The sequence below is a fragment of the Ptychodera flava genome, chromosome 7, assembly GCF_041260155.1.
Source record: "Ptychodera flava strain L36383 chromosome 7, AS_Pfla_20210202, whole genome shotgun sequence".
Taxonomy (NCBI): Eukaryota; Metazoa; Hemichordata; class Enteropneusta; family Ptychoderidae; genus Ptychodera; species Ptychodera flava.
Window position 1 is genome coordinate 23,827,882 of NC_091934.1, and position 18,083 is coordinate 23,845,964.

At 37.9% G+C, this 18,083-nt stretch overlaps 1 protein-coding gene across 2 annotated transcripts in view; it reads left to right on the top strand.

Annotated features, from left to right (window-relative positions):
• The first annotated feature begins 2,937 nt into the window (after positions 1-2,937).
• The window catches only part of LOC139137064 (glutamate receptor ionotropic, kainate 2-like), a 117,637-nt gene continuing 102,491 nt past the window's right edge, over positions 2,938-18,083 (top strand). The window contains exon 1 of one of the 2 annotated variants that reach the window (XM_070705022.1): positions 2,938-3,308. The gene's annotated coding sequence lies outside the window, so the exon portion shown is untranslated. The remainder of the gene's footprint in view (positions 3,309-18,083) is intronic. The other variant, XM_070705024.1, reaches the window with a different exon arrangement.

Here is an 18,083-nt window from a genome sequence, read left to right on the forward strand (position 1 = left end):
TCTACCCGTTTTATTCTTCTCTTCAGTGACTTTGTTCTTTTTTAGTACAGACATCTAGTGAAACAATCAAACATTTGCTATCAGTCGGTCCTCCATTTTATCATGCAATGTTTCAGAGGGGATATGATTCCCTCTTGCATTATTCATGCTAAACATCATAATTGATTTTACAATTTTCTTAATGTACTGTTGGGTAAACGAAACCACAAATAACTGCATTAAGTTTGATTTGTAGTGTCACACAATACGGCGTTTGGTTAAGACACTATTCATATTGGCGATTTTTTTTCGTCTTCATTGACATGTATAGTGAACACTAATTAAACAAAGTAAAACCGAAAAAATTAAACGAGTATATGCCTAAAAATTGTTGACGAAATCTACTTGTGTTTACAATAGTGTGAAATCCGCTTCGCAAAACAATCGATCGATCGCGAAAGGGTCGTACATTTGTGTTTGCATAAAGACCAACAGGTCGACCCTTTCTCTTTAAATGGCGTTGGAGCAATTGTCTTTAGCAAGGTGTCTGAAATAAGAAGAGGCACTGAAAGTCATCGGTGATTCGAACCTATTATTTCTTCATGCAGTTAAGGGAAACAAAAGTGTAAAATGAAATTAAACTTTTGTGCGATAATGAATGCAGCAAAAGGAATAAATAAGTCTAATAGTTTCCTTGAGGAACTCATTCACATATGTATGGGTAAATGAAAGTTATTACGCAGCAAATCATAATAAATGTCTGTTATAACAGCTAGTGGTGGGATAGATCTTCCTCATAAAGGAAACTTAACCGTTCGTACAACATTTTTGAATAACAGCGCACTAAAGCGGAAAAGGAATTCTGATCTTGATGCATTTCAACTTTCTACATATACTCTTCTTTCAAGTGAAATATTACATTTCAGAAAATAGTGTCAAGTTTTTGACTTAAATTAATTGTTATCATTAATACCAAAATTGAGTTTTTTACCCCAAATATACACTCACTTCATCCTTTGTGTAAACTACTGCTATCATACTAAAGTTTAGAGTCTCTGCTTTTTGAAAATTTATAGTATGAGGGTTTCCTTGTCATCTTTGACGAGAACTATTGCTTTGAATAAAACTGTGTTGGCAGCATGCAGCTCCACCTTAAGTTCAAGAAACTATATTGGGGAACTAAGGGTGTTCAGTGAATTACGCACAGCTACATGTGCAGAACTTCGGTACTTTACTTTAGCCACGTTCACATGAAAAGGATATGATACAATCGTATATTCTTTGATAACGGATTTCCCCATGAGAACGCATCTCTTGTGTATTTATGTAAAACACCTTTTTGACAGAGAAAATCCGCCTTGAACTTTCACATTTTATGTACAGAGTAAAAATCCCATCATTGAATCAGAATTTCATAAGGTTTATGCCGCGATCCAATACGACATTTCAACGTGATCATGTCACGTGATATGTGAGGGCGATCGTATATTTCATAAAACAGACTGAAGATTAATGTAATCCCGACACGCTGAATCAAGAATATATGATCTCCTCGGATACAGTTTAATAATTAGTCATATCGCTGAAAGATTACTGAGGAATAATCGGTGAATATAAACATTAATATGATGATGTAAAATATGGCATTATCGAGAGGATCTCCCCATAAATTTTTTATTAAGCAATCTATAGCCATTCTAAATGTTTCTAAGCATGGTTTTAGATATTAATGCATGTTTTGGGAGAAGATGAAAGAATTAATCAAATGAGATCCGCCAAGGTTCAAGCATGCGCAGCATAGCTCTAAATTGGTAATTATCAAAGTCTCAGCATCGAGCGAATTTTAAATCGTATAGTTTAAATATCGGCGGTGCTACGGAAACAGAAATTTTGTTACAGCTATGTATACCGTCCCTTGTCGATGAAGTACATTTGCAGCACTTGCGTTTTGGTTGTTTGTGGAGGCGACGCGCAAATATGGGCAGACACAGTATACGAATTCGTTGATATATTCTAAATTACGCTATCTTCCGCATGAAGTGCGTATGAAAATGCTGACTACGTTGTATGAGAGAGAGAAGATTGAATAGAGGGAGTGAGTGAGTGAAAAAGGGAGGGAGATAGGGAGACAGACAAACAGTGATAAGCACAGACACAGAAGGAGAGATAAGGGCAGATCGACACAAAGCTAGGAACAGATGCAGACGGAAACAAACAGACAAGTGGAGAAATCTTATAAGGCAGAGGGAGGCAAAATGTCAGGCAAAGTTGTGTGTTACTTCTCTGGGTGGAAAGGGTTCGAGTTTGCTCATTAACATCAAACTGCGTCATGAGGTTTATCGACCGAGAGAAAGGTCTGTGTACACCACCTGGAGATTTAGTCAATTCAATTTAGACTCAAATCTTTTCTCATGTCAATCTTGGCAAATTTTCAAGGCTGGACAGGTAAATTGCGTGTGTATGCCATTGTGTGTGTGTGTGTAGGTTGTGGGTGGAAGTCATTTAAACTTGCTTAATGTACGCTGCTGATTTGAACAGAGTGTACGAAAAGTAGTCTCCCGTCGACCATGTAGATTCCCCTGGCTATAGCAGGTGTGTTGCAAATAGGAAGCCTCTTTCCCACGCGTGTCACGTTGCCCTGGAAACGCCAACGGGACATGATTTATGAAGAGCGACAGACACTAGTTGGTTGAGACTTCGTAAAAAACAAACTCGCCGACCTGAATACAGCAGTTGTTCTCTCTTGCCTTGCTTTCAAAGAATGGATGAGAGAGTTGCATCAAAAGAAATTCACTTTTGTGAGATGTTTTGCCTTTATCTTACGCCAATTGTCATTTCATAATAGCAGAATGATGAGTCCATTCAGCCATGAAGATTGACGGGGACAAACTGCTGACCATACGCCCATCGTGGCGACCGTGTCACCGTACAGCGACGTGACGGGCCAGTGCATGTCCTAGTGTCACTCGGCTGAACCACCGATGGGTTTCGACTGCGATAAACTCACTCTAGAAGTTTCGCCGCGGCCTTTTGTCTATTTCATTGCACAGTCTCTGTGTGACATTTGTTGAATCGAGTCCATATTTGCTTTTGTCGTTCGTGAGCTTGGGCACATGAATTATCGACGGTTATGCTGATTAGCTGCTATCCCCGGCATTGGTGATCAGGATCGGCACCGATAAATTCTGTACCGACGCAGAAGTTCAAGCCTTCTGGGTAAGACAAAAGGCATTTCTCCAAAGAGGTAACGGTTGAGCTACAAACAACGTATGCCGGCTGGTCTCAAATCTTTTTCCGGTTGATGAACGACTTTTTTGTCGAAGATACAGGTATGTCAAATAAGTATCAAAGTTTGTTCAACCGCTGCCAAACACAGGTTACTTTACACCATAACCCTATGAACTTGAACTAACGGTTTTGGTCTTGATAAAATGCCAACAAACAGTAGAGTACCTATACTTTTATCCTTCCCTGCTTCTGATATTCGAAGAAGTTGCGATATTCAAGATTTAAAGCTGGCAATTGTCGCTAATATAGATTGCCAGGTCTTGAAGGAACACAATGAGTTGACGTAACTGCAAATGGAACCGAGTTTATACATCCCACAGTTTGATATTTCAAATTGTGGTGAACGAATTTTCCTTTTGTACCAAAAACTGTATGCATCCTTATTCCTTGATTTACATTTTCTACGGAAGAAAGGAAGTCGTTGACTCAGATGATGCAGGCGTTGTATTGCTGTACTTCAAAGCGCACTCGGAAGGACATTACCATATGGTTGCGAAATGACAGAGATGGGAAAAGGCAAACTGACCGACGAGATGCAACTTTGCACGCCGAGGTTGAAGCAGTTGGGCCCCCTGCAGTTTAGAGCAATATGAAACCACGAAGCCATTTTGTGTTTACTTTGAAGAGAGTTGTTCTATGGTCGTTAAACTGAGAAAAAGAAAAATACTTTGTTGCACTATTACTTAAGCATGAAAGAGAGAGAGAGAGAGAGGAGAGAGAGAGAGAGAGAGAGAGAGAGAGAGAGAGAGAGAGAGAGAGAGAGGGGACGAAGGAAGTGTTACAGTGGTTTGAGTTCGACTGGTGGCAATATAGGAACTAGACAAACTGTCTAAACTTGAGCCATAGAGAAAGATAGATAGAGTGGCAACGGGTATTGTTTAAGGCGTGAAGCGGTTACGTAACCAATCCATGTTCGCCTCGCCTCAGGTTGCTCTCGCCTCTCTTTCCGAAGAGTACCGACCATGAATCATTCGGTAATTTCCGGATGTTCGCCAATTGTTAAGCGAAAGTATGTTCGGCAAAGTTTGTGTTGTTGTTGTCGTGTGGTGCTGAGCAGAATTGACGTGCTGGCGAAAACGGGAGTGTTTTGAGCTTCAGGAAAATGAGTTTTACCGTTTTAAAAATTCCTGTCATATTTTTATGAATATATAATAAGTGTGTTTGAACCAAATTTGAAAGTCTTTTATCGATACTGTCTGGTTTTACTCAATGGTTTACGGTCAGTCGTACCCTCTTTTACACGTGCGTCAAGGAAGGACATGTTTATGAAACTGCTGGCGTGTTATTTTTGATTGGCGTGAAGCAGTGTTTTGGCCTGAGAGGTCACAAAGTAACTATGGTTGCTACGCGACTGGCAGTACGATGCCATCTCGTCGTATTTTTCGCATAATCTCGTGTAATTATCAACCACAAACAAAGCCTCCAAAAGTTTAACACCTTTGAAGCTCATTTTAATATGAAAAGCCAATAGGCTACAGAGACGACCATGGAACAAAAGGCATGCAAGTGTTGCCACTCTGTGTATGTTTCTCTGTGCTTGAGCCTATCCAACACTTTATTGTTGGCTAGGCGACAAGGTCAGTCAACTACGAAGAAATAAACGCTGCGAAGGTTGTAGCATTGTCTGCATTGGGATAATACGTATTCAAAACAGCATTACACATCCACACACATCCCGCGCGACAATTCTTCGTCGAATAATGTTTTATTTGGCGAGGCGACAACGGAATATGTTCAGGGTAGCAGCCTGACGGGTGGGGGTGGTGAATGCAGATTGGGATGTGTATTTTGATTAAGTTTGACCTCCTTTCAGACAATGTTTCAACTTTCGCAGAGTTGATTTCTTTGTGATCGACTGATATTAATCCGCTTAGCTGATAATTACAGCCGACAATCTTTTGCAACTTTTGAGAGTATGTCTAGTTCCCGGAATTGCCACAGGTTCAACGCAAACCTCTGCATTATGTGACATCATACAATGGTCTTGTTCCGTGTTACAAAGCATGAGAAAGTAAATATATTGTTATTACACCATGATCGCAACATTAACTTGATCGAATTTCAAATCTAAGATCAAAATCTCTATAGCTACTGTACAACTGAACCGTAAAAAGAGTGTTATGTTCGGACCGTTCGCAGGCGAACAGTTAATATCGCAGCATCAGATCTACTGTTGACGCGAAATCCTTCATAATAGCTTTGTTTATGTGGTCAGCAGTAAAAAGGCCGGTATAATTTACAGCATTAGGTCACAAACCAAGGCATGATTCTCTGTGATACTAAGAGATGGTTCGAGACACAAAAGCGTTAGACTCGCTTGATTACCTGTCTCCGAAGAGAGAGAGAGAGAGAGAAAGCGATAAAGAAAGTTGCAGCCCGCCCAAATCTTTGTGTTGATTGTATGCACATTTCTTTAGAAATCGGCATAATAGCAACCACTTACACCGTACTGCACAAACATTCTGAGCACTGACCCTCCGAGTCTGTGATTATCACGTTGTTGATAGCAACTGTTGAAATCTTGACAACAGAAAGGCAAGCCAAAGTTCATAAACAGCCATAGTGTGTTTGTAGCATTAAAGAACTTCAATAAGCGAAGAGAACGGCAAAAATCAAGCATCATAGGGAGACGACAGCATCATCGGTAGTTCTATGACCAAACGATTCCACGGCAAAAAATGTGATTGAACGTGAAAAAAAAATTAATGCTAGGTTTGTTGCATTTATTGGAGAATCGATGTTTGTTTTCTAATCGGGAACGCAAGTATAAAACAGAATATAAAATATTCGGTTCATACATTGCCACTCAAAGTTATTGAATTTCATGCGGCAACATTTGTCAACATTTCTGTCTTTGTGCTTTCTTTTAATGGTAAGAAGTTTCTTTGTAGCTCGAAAATTAACATATATATTGCTCTTTCTAGTTTATAGCCGAGTTAAAGAGACTTTCAAGAAATTCATGAATTGACATAAAGAATTCATAAACGTCATAAATTCTAGCGTATGTAGACGACTATGTAATTACACATGTCTATTAACTACATACCATCATGGGCCTGTGACTTTGTTAGCCTATACGAACAACCAGTAGGCTCGTTGTCTGAAAGAGGGAATTGCGAGCATAAGTGCATAAAATGGCTACCAATGGCACTTTCTGATAGTCTTTCGCCCCACTAAGAAAGAGACTCCTGGTTTGTGGTCACGTGGCTCGCTCCCTCTACAGTGTGGCGTCTTTCGTTTATTGCGACACGTTTATTGGTCCACAGATTTAAAGCTGGTCAGCCAAGAGAAGCAAGATCAAATTGAGATCCAGTGACCGACACTTCACCCGATTAAGATTTTATTACAAAGCTTACACGAGAGAAGAAAATCATGTCTAGCCGGACAGAGTATGTGTTCTTTTTCCTATGTTGGTGAGAAGGGTTATACCCTCCTCTAAAATGGTTTATTGAGACGCAATTGTTCAAAAAAAATAATGTCTACTATGATCTTTTCTGTGTATGGTTCTTTTCGTTGAATGTCTATGGGTCAAGGAACCTTGTCTGAACAATGCGCCGCTGATGTACCGTTTTTTTCTCTTAATAGTTTATGGAATAGTGACTCCATATAATACGGTCACTTTACTGGAAACTTAGTACATGCATGCGTACAGACATATGTACATACATACATACATACATACATACATACATACATACATACATACATACATACATACATACATACATACATACATACATGCATGCATGCATGCATGCATACATACATACATACATGCATGCATGCATGCATGCATACATACATACATACATACATACATACATACATACATATATACATACATACATACTATATAAATTCAATTTGAGAGCCAGTGAAAACCTGTTCTTTATAGTGTGCGTGTTGAAGTATGAATTGCTCGAACACAGTGCACAATGATGAGCTACGTATTGTAAGGTCGCCTTGAAAAGGCTTGTATATCTTTCTAAAAGATCTCTTTCAAAAGGGCACGTTTTCATCAATAGCCAACCGCCCGAAGAGCTCTTCTACAGAATTTACACCCAGGGGTCTTGTCCGGACTAGAATGTGATATTAAATTAAAGATAAAGATATGGAAGTTATTGTAACACTATTATACGCAAGACAGGGGCTTAATAAGACTTCTATTACAAGCTGTAATTATGTTATATCCCCGGGCTTTAGATATATATGGAGTTTGCATTAAAGTATTTGCCATTCACAAGAAAGAACAGTACAGAATTTTGTCATGCATTTGACAGTAATTAAATAGTTATATCATTTGTACAAAAGGGAATGATTAGCATTCCCGCTGGAAAGAGAGATGGGAAAATGCGTGATAAAGAAGTCAACTGACAAATGACGTCGTCATGAATATATAAATCACTTAATCAGTCCTCATCGAGGAGTTGTAGGGATTTATAATTTGAAAATGAAGGGTTTCGGATTACCTAAATTGTATTGAATTATCGAGCGCTTATTAATGTGTAATCCTGATACACAACTCACGCCTGATTAGTTTCTTGACTTTTGTCAGGAACCTTGTCACTAGTGACCCACATTGTCTAGGTGACGTTATTTATGATTATAAGTGGTCTTACAAATGTATGCCTCATTGTTCACATAATGATCCACTCATTGCATGTCAATCACATATTGTCCTGTCCACGTTCACAAGATTAGATGCATGCGTGTACTATGATGTATGTATGTATGTATGTATGTATGTATGTATGTATGTATGTATGTATGTATGTATGTATGTATGTATGTATGTATGTTATTATGTATGTATGTATGTATGTATGTATGTATGTATGTATGTATGTATGTATGTATGTATGTATGTATGTATGTATGTATGTATGTATGTATGTATGTATGTATGTATGTATGTATGTATGTATGTATGTATGTATATATGTATGTATGTATGTATGTATGTATGTACGTATATATGTATGTATGCATGCATGCATGCATGCATGCACGTACGTACGTACGCACGCACGCACGCACGCACGCACGCACGCATGTATGTATGTATGTATGTATGTATGTATGTATGTATGTATGTATGTATGTATGTATGTATGTATGTATGTATGTATGTATGTATGTATGTATGTATGTATGTATGTATGTATGTATGTATGTATGTATGTGTGTGTGTGTGTGTGTGTATGTATGTATGTATGTATGTATGTATGTATGTATGTATGTATGTATGTATGTATGTATGTATGTATGTATGTATGTATGTATGTATTATATGTATGTATGTATGTATGTATGTATGTATGTATGTATGTATGTATGTATGTATGTATGTATGTATGTATGTATGTATGTATGTATGTATGTATGTATGTATGTATGTATGTATGTATGTATGTATGTATGTATGTATGTATGTATGTATTGTATCTATGTATGTATGACCTTACGCAGGTGTCACACTGAATAAATTATCCCATCATCTCTCCCGAAATAGGAAAGAGCTACCACCAGCTTATTTTTATGTGCAAATTGAGCGAATGTGACACACCTTCATTGGCCGCGTTAAGTCGACGTTGTCCCTATGTCTCCTCAGCAAACATAACAGTCAGGTCACCGCACGTCATTTAACATTCTTTTGACAGCGAGCAATGTTATGGGATCTCCGCTATCGAGTGAGCATACACAGGTTCGGCGACGAACATCTAATCATGAGACTGTCCACATTCCTTAAGACGTTTTGAGTGTAAATTTAAGGTCTTTCTCCAATTTATTGATTTTAATTTCGTCTTGGGAGACACGACAAGCCATCAGGGCAATCATCACTGGAATACCCGTTTATGGGAAGATAGTTGGGAGTTGTCAGAAATGTAACTTGAGTTTTCATGTCGTGCATGACATCTGGAACAATACAGGTGTATACCCACCTCATGGAATTATTGCAAAGTTCAATGCGAACTCCCAGGTCGAACGGAATTGCATCCCTACCGAGTCCGATGTAGAAATAGACTTCCTTTGTGAATTTTCTTTTCGGAAACCGTGCCTTATTCGGCACTCGTCTGATACCTTGAGTGTCGTAATTTTTTTTGACAGTGTATTTCAGCAACATTCTTCGGAGAAGCGAGCAGCATCTTGCCCGAATCAGACATAATGTTTTGTTAGTGTCTCATCTAAAGTTTCGTAGCCTTTTATCTATCCATTCAAACGTGTCATTCCAACCCAATAAATCACTCTGTAAACATTCTCTCAGCACTTTGCCTATCTCATTATTCAAAGAATGTGAATTGAATAATTTAAAAAGATAATCAAGATCGAAGTTACGGTATCGGTCAAAGTCCTTTTCAAATGTTGTGTGACGGTCACCTTTTTACTCGTTGTAAATAGAAAACAGCCGTGACTTTGGACATTTAATTCTTGTCTTGAAAAGAGACTCATTTTTATTCACCCAACGAGAGTGTGTTGATGGGCGAAGAAAATTAGCCTGTCGCACACAACGTATACTGTTTTGCATATTGTATCATACTGCGATCTGATTGGTCGAGACGTGAAAATTACCGTGCTATATTTGCAATATAGCATGGTTGGGAAAAATTCCCATTTCAAAGTTTCAGAATTTCCATTTAGTATCATGATATAATTAGCAATAAACCACCTCAGCAACAGATATACCACTCGATTTTGACCAGTTTACTGCACATACATATATACACTCGCTATATCTCTTGCACATTATGTCGGGAACTGGTTAAAATTTAATGATAATATATGAATTTTAGTCCGGACTAAAATATAGTAGTCAACAATAACGTCGGGCATTTGAACGGGTTACAGGTCGGCACTGACAATTTTACATGGTTTTACTATAAAGATAATTTTCCAAACAGCAGCAACAATTGGTGGGAAATCAATATTTGCAGGTGTTTGCGCCTTAGGGGCCGTGGATAATTAAAGCGCGCGCACGGTAAACGCAATTAATTGTGTTTGGCCTAAACCCCTACTCCCCTAACGAAAGTTTTGAAGTGCGAAAATCCAACAAAGCCTCATCCTGTATCGGCATACCTAAAATAGGTAACTGCTAAAATTGTAACAGTTGGGTAATACATTGAATCTTTGACGTTTTACATATTTATTGCTTCAATAACATAGGCCACCAGCCTTTCGTTACACAAACTATAAAAGGAAATACATAAGTCTTTTGAAGGGGCAAAGATTAAAACACTATCAGTAACAATTACAAATCTACCGAAAAAGAAACTACAAAAGACAGACACACTCGCCGTACAATACTTATATCACTTACACTTGTGGTCTCTCTGACAACTTTCTCTTGTGTATACCATGGTGAATATATTTGGCAAGGCCAAATATCACATGCTTATCCCTATTTTTCATGAGTTCAATAAATTTTACAAAGGATACATTCTCAGTGTAATATACAGGCAGATAATGTTGTCTTAATGCTTGAGTAAAGTCACATATCAACAAAAAATGATATTCATCATCTACAGATCTCTTCTTGCAAAATCTACATAATCTCAACTGTCTTTCTATTTTTAGTTCTCTTCCTCTTACAATTTCTAGTTTGCTTTCTACTGCACATCTGATTCTGGCGACTGCTGATATGAGGTGTCTTTCTGGCAAAATGTCAATATACCTTTCTGGTTCTAACAAATGTTTAAAAGTAATATAATTATAAAGTGAAGTTTCCTTATGGATGTTTGTATGCCACGTTTGCATCGAACTTCAGCGACTTGATACAAATAAAGACAAAAAATAATCAGGATTTCCAACTTCCTGAGTCAACCACGCATAATGAAAACCAAAGTTTTGCAGTAGAATGCGTACTTGACTTGCCCAAGTAATTTTCCCACTATCATCTAAATTTTAAGCATTTTATAGGCTCTGAAAGGGAATCTGTAGTTTTCCATTTGAATCAGTTTAACCAATACTTGATACACTTCTTAACACTTATAACAAATACCGGTAGTCTGCCACATTCTCCTAAAACTGCATTTCTAGATGTATTTAATCGTACGCAAAGAATATTTTTACAAGCTTTTTGTTGAACTCTTTCAACATTGTCATAAAGCTTATAACCCCAAATTTCAGCTCCATACGTCAAAATAGGAGTAACCATAGCGTCAAATAATTTGAAATACAATGATAACGGCAGCTTTTTGATTTTATAATAAAACCTTTGTAGTACGGCTAGATTTTTACTCGCTTGTTGGGCCAAGGTCTTTATTGCCTTACCCCAACTACCCCTACAAGAAAATAACAAACCAAGATATTTGTAAAAGCTTACAGCAGAGATGCGCTTACCGTTAAAATACCATCTCTCTTTTCTAGCAAGTTTTCACCTCGTTTAAAAACAACAATCTTTGTTTTGTCTAGGTTCACCTTTAGTTTCCACTTCTCACCAATAATTTGAAAGCACATTGATAAGATTTTGTAAACCGTTTACCGTATTTGAAAACAAAATAATGTCGTCCGCAAACAAAAGTAAAAAAAGATCATACAAATAATCTATTTGCACCCCTGTATACCCTGCATTCATTATACACGACTGTAATTCACTAATAAATAAAACAAATAATAAGGGGCTAAGCATGCATCCTTGTCTGACGCCAATATTACAATTGAAAAAATCTGAATACTGGTTTTGAACTCTTACACAAGATTGTACATCCTTGTAAATGCTCTTAATCATGTTTAACATTTTACCACCAACTCCAGACATAGACAGTTTTTCAAATAATTTCTTGTGCTCTACACTGTCAAACGCCTTTTGAAAATCAACAAAAAGACAATAAAAAGGCAATTTCTTCCTGGACAAGTGTTTTTGAATGAGTGCGTTTAAAACAAACATGTTATCTATTGTACTGTATTTCTTACGAAAACCAGCTTGTTCTTCTGGGATCTTATTGGTTGCTTCTGCCCAACAATAAAGCCTCTTATTTAAAATACCCGTAAAAATTTTACTGAAAACACTAAGCAATGTAATACCTCTATAATTTTCTGGATTTCCCGTATCTCCTTTCTTGTAAAGTGGCAAAATAATTCCCTTTCCCCAGCCTGAAGGGAAAACACCAGTATCATAAATTCTATTGAAAAGCTTATTTAAAATGGGTAACAATATATCTTGAGCTGATTTGAAAAATTCTCCAATAAGATAGTCTTCCCCAGCTGCTTTATTTTTCTTCAAATTTTGAATGCTTTCTAGGATTTCAGTATCTGTAATTGGTGCATTTAAAGTGTCCTCTTCAATGTAAACCTGTCCTAAATCTGCCGAATAAATTTCCTGAACATTTGCCTCCTCGTGATTTACGTTTAACAGGGAAGAAAAGTACATACCCCAGGATTGAATGTCAATGGCATTTGCAGGATTCCCTTTGTATTTTAACCCACTAAGAATTTTCCACATTTCATTTACATTTTTTGTCGAGTGCAGAGATCATAAAAACTATCAAAGGAGCGAAGAAGAGACATCAGTTTAAGACTTGTGAAGGATATAGGAATACTTCCTCGAAAGTTCTAGAAGATGGGCATCACTGTTGACGCATGGAGAGCCAGAATAGGCGCGTTCCAACAACCGACAACGTGGCGGGGCGGACATCTTGAAAATGAAAGTGTAACAACAGGTGGTCGAAGCTATAGCGCAACGGCTTGTGGTCCCTATGCCTATTTGTTTTCTCCTTGTACTTACAATAAACCTGATTTTGCAGTGTGTTGGGGACGTAGAATTAAACCCGGGGCCAGCTACAGAAAAGGAATTAGCGAGAAAACTACGAAGTAGCAAGCCAACGCCAACTTCAACTCAGTCGTCTCCAGGAAATTCTCCCCAACGCACACCTGTACCAGGAACACATTTAGAAATGAGTGTTGGAAATGAGATACTCAACCAGCTTCAAGAAATGAGGAAAGAAATGAACAATAAGCTGGAAGGGGTTGACAAAACCATTGGTGAGCTGACTACGTCAATGGATGACCAATTTAGTGCTTTAAATTGCGAACTGAATGCGCTTCATTCGGAGGTAAGCAGTTTGAAACAAAGAAACGAGCGTCTGGAAAAGGAAAACGAGGATTTGCAAAAAGAGTTAAATGTCTTGCATCATAAAGTGCAGCAGTTTGAAAATGAGGTCCAAGAGATGAAAAGAGAGAAAGACGACCTAGAAAACCGTTCACGGAGAAATAACTTGTTGTTCTATGGTGTAAATCAAGAAAATAAAGAAAACTGGGATACAACGGAAAGTAAAGTGAAAGACATTATCAAAGACACGATGGGAATAGAAAAGGATGTGAAAATTGAAAGAGCGCATAGAATTTCAAATGCTCCAACCACCAAAGGATCAAACCTATAATCGTCAGTTTTCAATCGTGGAAAGATAAAAACCTTATCCTGAAAAACGGAAAGAAGTTGAAAGGGACAAATATAACGGTTGATGAAGATTTCTCTCCAAGGATAAGAAACATCAGGAAAAAACTTTTCGCGAAACGCAGAGAAATAATGGAAGAAGATGAGTCAAGTAAAGCTTTTGTGAGATTTGACAGACTGATTGTTTACAGAAATGGTCAATCTCTTGCGTACACAGTTGATGAGAAATTAAACCAGGTAGTTGGCGACCAAAGACGAGTATAGAGGTGTGGCCGAGGCCAGAAAATATTTTGTGTTTCTCCTATAAAAATTTCATGTTGGAACATCCACGGGCTAAAATCAAAAATAGGACAACCTTATTTTCATGAATACTGTAGTAAGTTTGACATTTTTGGGTTATTGGAAACTTGGGCTAAAGATGAGTTGGAATTTAGTAATATTTTTCCTGGTTATATTGTGTTTAGTTGTGGTGGAAGAAGGTTAACTCAGAGAGGACGCTTTAGCGGTGGTGTGTTATTATTTGTGAAATCGAAATATAAAATGGGAGTCAAAAGAATCAATAAGGATATAGAAAATTGTATAGTTCTTAAAATGAAAAAAGAGTTTTGGGGTGTTGAAAGAGACATTTTACTTTGTGTCACCTATATTGCGCCAGAGGGGTCATCCTTTTATAATTCCGTAAATTATAGTAACGGTATTGAAAATCTAGAAGACAAATTGATTCAAATTCAAGCAGACCATGAAGGATGTAATTTGATGGTTATAGGAGATTTCAATGCTCGATGTGGAAATTTAGAAGATTTTATCAGTGAGGATGAAAATACTGTAATTGGAGAGTTGGCGGACAGCTACCCAAACGATCATTTCAACACACCGAGAATTCTAAAGATCCAGTGGTAAATAATTTCGGAATGTCTTTGATCTCCATGTGTTGTTCTTTAAGTTTACATTTTCTAAATGGAAGAGTAACTGGTGACGAGGAAGGGGATTTCACGTGTATAGCCAATAGAGGCAGAAGTACTGTTGATTATGTATGTGTATCTACTGACTTGTATCGCCATATTTCACATTTTGAAATACCAACAATGGATGGATCTGATCATTTCCCACTGACATGTATTTTAAAGTGTAACACATCGGGTGATCCTGCTTCACCTTTTGAGAATGCACGTATTGCTAGAGGTACTTACAAATGGAAAGAAGAATCAAAAAGTTTATATCGTGATTTTTTATCAACGCAATACGTGAAAGATAAGCTACATGATTTGCTTATGTTGGTTGATTCTGATGTAAATGTAGTGGTGAAAAATTTATCTGCTCTGCTTGAAGAAGCGGGCAAAAATGCACACATGTTCATGCCTTTCAAAGCAGAAAATGGTATTGCACAGCGCACACAAGCAACATGGTTTGATCAAGAATGCAGGCAGAAAAGACATCTGAAATTCCAGTGCTTGAATAGATTTAGAATATCTGGTGATCCAGCTGACTACGATGAATATTCAAAGGTCAGAAACGAATACACAAAAATGTGCAGAGAAAAGTCGACACATTTCACCAATTTGCAAAATAATAGACTGTACATTGAATCTTTGTAATCTGACGAATCATCTGCAACTCTTTCCTTTTTAGCTCAGGTGTTCACTCACGTGGGCTAATGTCGCAGGGATGTCTGTCTGTCAGTGTACCTGTCTGTCCGTCTAGCTGTCTGTCTGTTGGCGCGATATCTCAAGAACAGCTTATCAGATCAGAATCAAATTTGGTTCATAGATTAGGTTGAAAGCGGCAAGAACTGATCAGTTTTGGTGGGTGTGGCTTGCATATTTTATGCTCATTTGCATAATTAATGATTTTTGAAAAAAAACCCAGACATACATTGAGAACGGCTGCACATAATTTGATAAGACTTACTACAACTATTGATCACACAAGGCTTTATCGGCAATGAAAAACATAAGGGTGTGACAGGAAATTTAACTGCGAATTGCATATTTGATGAACTTTCCTAAATAGGGATGTATCTGAATTGACTGAATCAAAGTTTAAGAAACTTGGTATGTATATTGAAGATATTATGATTTAACATTACTGAAAGTCGAAAAGCATTTTAACGTCAGCCAATTCCTAATTTGAATATTTGATAACTTTCCTAATCAGGGATATGCCTGGATTAACTTGACCAAAGTTGGCGAAACATAGCAAAAATTTTAGTTCATAGACAACTGCAATGTATAATGAAGCAATATGTATTGAAACACGTTAACATTTTCAGTTCATATGTGGTTTGACACAGTTTCTGCCAACTCCACAATGACGCAACTATCAGAATGAAATGAATTGAAACAGTGTATCCAAAATGATTGTTGGGTTATTTTCCACGTACACTAAACCACATGCATGTAGGGCTCGTGCCGCACTACACGCCAAACAAATATAGCGCGATATTTTGCGATACACAAAAACGTGTAGCGAGATATTGCGATATAAAATCATGGAGTGCGATTTTTGCGCACGGTAATCTAAATACAGCCAAAGCCTCTCCCCTAAAAACAGAAATTGCGTTTCCTGTGCGCTTGTTTTAATTATCCGCGGCCCTTTAGGTAGTGATTCTCATGTTGATGGAAGAGGATATTCATTGTCACGATGTCACATGATTTTCCAGTGTCGTGCGATATTAATAATTCCGTTCACAATGGCTCACAATTGTTTATTGCTTATGCAATCACGATTCACAGTACTACCTTTCGTGATGGCGCGTCGTCCGGTCCGCACGGCTTGGTTTCGCCGGGTCGGCGTGGAGGTCCCCTGCCCGGCGAGTAAACCACTCTGAGCTCGCGAAGTTTTTCAGGATGTTATACCATCATTCGGTTGTTATTCAACTTCACGTGACCTCCCCTCTGCTAACATGCTATGACTGTTTCCATTGGTTATTTGAAGGGCATCCTGCGACGGTAGGGACATGCGCGATGTGATTGTGTGCATAATCATAGCTACAAACACCCTAGGTGACATAATTTCATTATAACAATACAAAGTATATTTTTAGGAGAGCCTCGTGCACAATGCGATATTGATGATACTCCAAGGCAATTAATCATCATAATTATACACGACCGTTTCTATGGCAATACTGCCTTACATTCACTGTGATCATGTAATGTTCATGACCTTGCCGATGTGTCCGTTGTAATATTAAGATAAAGAAGTTAATTAAGCGATGAGCTATTTCTTATTTCACTTGATATGAAAGTTCTCAACTCGTGATGAATTGATCCATTATCTTGTGGGGAAAGCGCATGGATGGCCCCTTTCTCGCTTTGTGACTCCGCTCTCGGTGAAGGCATATGTCGCCCGTGGAGGTCTGAGCTGAGAAATTACAATCATAACACTGAAGCTGGTAAAATAAACACCGGGGACGATCGCACCGCATATGATTGTCGGACATTTTGCAAAATTTATTTGCAGGGAACCTGCGCTTTACCGGCACACCAAGGCTGTTGATAATACTTACACAGCAACAATTTTGTCAATGTTGACCGTTGATCGATGTGCGCAAGCGCACGTCGGTTAAGATTGTAAGATGGTAAGCCAGAGATAAAATGTTATCAATTTTTTTTAAAAGTTGTGCCAGCGAAAATCCAGGCTGAATTTCAAATTCACTGCTTTGTATGTTTTCAAATTTAAAATTGTAAGTTCCTTGACAGAATAGCGCCTGATAATGACCACTGAAGCATGACGGTCCGTGAAAGTTAGGGGTCCATGAAAGCTGGGGGTAGGGAGTCGCCACATCAGAACGATGGAAAATTATCAATACTAACCCGGACTATTATAATTCCGGGTACTGTAGGATCTGGAATTATAGATAAATACATGAAGAGGAGGCTTCCTTCCTTCAATAGTATTGCATTACGGTAAAAATGAAAACACTTTCGCTCTGAAAATGAAATATCACGATAAAAAAATATCATATCGCGTTCTCAAAGCGCAACATTTCCTGAATCCATTTGTATTTATAAGCATTTAGGATGAAGGCCCTGTAAACTTTTGGCTGCTGATAATTGATAATCGCATCACGTTTTTTTCCATCATTCAGTGCATTCAGTGCCTGCTTCCTTTATGTAATAATATACACACGATCTTGAATTGATGATAGGCTGCAGGGAAGTGTATTTTGTTCCATGAATGCTAAAGATAACACTGGTGTGAAAAGGGCTGAGAGACGCGACATCATTAAATAAATATTAAGAAACAATCACGTCACAAATTCGGTAGAACTGTTCAGTGATTGAGAATTTCATCAGATATACAGCCAAGGAGTTTTGTTTCTGACGTCATCATCTTATTCCCAACAATGCGCACACAATGTAGGCGATTTTCATCAAGAATTAGGTTTTCTTGTGAAAGTATTTAGAAAGGAAGTTAACAACAG